This window comes from Conger conger, chromosome 3, assembly GCF_963514075.1.
Source record: "Conger conger chromosome 3, fConCon1.1, whole genome shotgun sequence".
NCBI lineage: Eukaryota > Metazoa > Chordata > Actinopteri > Anguilliformes > Congridae > Conger > Conger conger.
The window spans coordinates 8,800,854-8,802,623 of NC_083762.1; the positions used below are offsets into that span (position 1 = coordinate 8,800,854).

The window sequence follows — 1,770 nt, forward strand, 5'->3', positions numbered from 1 at the left end:
CCATATTGTTGCCTTCCTGGATCCAGACCCGATCTGTGCCGGTAACGACTTCGGGCCAGAATCCTACCCGGTGTCACTTACTGTCTGGGAAATGGTCAAGATATCATTTTACTCTCAAGATGAAATTTTGTGGTGATCCTTTCATCGGTCTTTGGGGAGATGTTTAAAATGTTTTACATGACAATAAATTACAAAATTAGAATAGGTGCCTACACACACCCTGGCCCCTAAAAAGAAATAGTATTAGTTCAGAAAATGTAGTTTAGTTCTGAAACTCTTTCCTTGTGTTACCAAATGTAGCATCAAATATTTATCATTTTCAACAAATACACTCACCTAGAACTTTATTAGGAACATTTATTAGCCCCACTTGCAACGGTCACCAGCGGTTACCAGTGGTGACCAGCGCCTTGACAACCCGTCATAAGGCCTCCACCCGCCCCACGCATCAGTGATGGTCAGCCAGCCTACACAGTCCTCCGGCTCCTTGACTCCCGCTGGCTCCACGGGGCTCTGCAGTACTTTGTGGACTGGGAGGGTTACTGCCCAGAAGAGTGCTTTTGGGTCCCAGCCCAGGACCCCCTGGGCCCCTCTCTGGTACGGGACTTCCAGCATCGCCGCCCATTGCATCCTGGGGGAACGTTAGGGTTCACTCAGGCCCTTCCAGCTGCTAATCAGCAAAGGTCATTAGCACTTCTCCCTCCTGTTCCCCTGTCTCATTAGAGTTTATTGTTTGTCATTATTAGATTATGGGTTCCCATTAGTCCGCACATGTTTATTTAATTTAGGTGATTGTCTGCATGTGTGTGTCTGTGTATATACACTCACCGAGCACTTTATTAGGAACATTTTTACTTTAGATAATCGTATGAATAAGTAGATGTAATAATCAGCCAATTGAGTGGCAGCAGTGCAATGCATAGAGTCATGTGGATACAGGTCAGGAGCTTCAGTTAATGTTCACATCAACCATCAGAATGGGGAAAAATGTGATCTAAGTGACTTTGACCGTGGAATGATTGTTGGTGGCAGACAGGGTGGCTTGAGTATCTCAGAAACTGCTCAACTCCTGGGATTTTCACGCACACTAGTCTCTAGAATTGTTCTACAGTTGCTCACCATTCTCTTGAGAGAATGATGCAAAAAAACTGAAACGCCAGACTGCTCAAAGCTGACAGGAAGGTGACAGTAACGCAAATAACCACATATTACAAGTGTTACGCAGAAGAACATATTTGAACATACAACGCATCATAACTGTAAGTGGATAGGCTAACGCAGTAGAAGTACAAAAGATAAGTCCAATAAATACCTACTAAAGAGTTCGATGAGTGTATATTCCTCGGAATCCTCCCTTGACACATAAGAGTTGTGGCGCAAACGTACGTGATTTCGCATCGTGTTTCACTACGTGACACATGGCACGTTCCTCGGTCATTGTAAAAAAAAAACTTCCTGTGTTGGTCCTATTGTATCCTGCACAATACTTCATACTGCCCAACTGTCGTCGATTTATAACGTGTTTTAAGTAACGAGATAATGAATCTTATTGAATCCCTTATGGGGACAAGTTGTTTGATTGAACGTTTCAGAGCCATTTTGAACTGTGAGATGACGTGCTTTTATAAAAATCATTTCCGCGATCCTTTGCACCGGCGAAATGCACGGTACAGTATATCCAGTGATAGTAGGAAAAAAAATGTCTGGATTTCTAATTGCTAAAGTAACTTCACTTATTATACCATATAAACTACGTACAGTAAAATATCT

The 1,770-nt window shown here is 42.9% G+C and overlaps 1 long non-coding RNA gene across 1 annotated transcript; it reads right to left on the minus strand.

Annotated features, from left to right (window-relative positions):
- Positions 1 to 1,421, minus strand: LOC133125277 (uncharacterized). The gene is made up of 3 exons (XR_009708400.1): positions 1,317 to 1,421; positions 337 to 631; positions 1 to 84 (listed from the first exon to the last, which is right to left on the minus strand). It is a non-coding gene; the product is annotated as an uncharacterized LOC133125277 (long non-coding RNA).
- Positions 1,422 to 1,770: the final 349 nt, after the last annotated feature.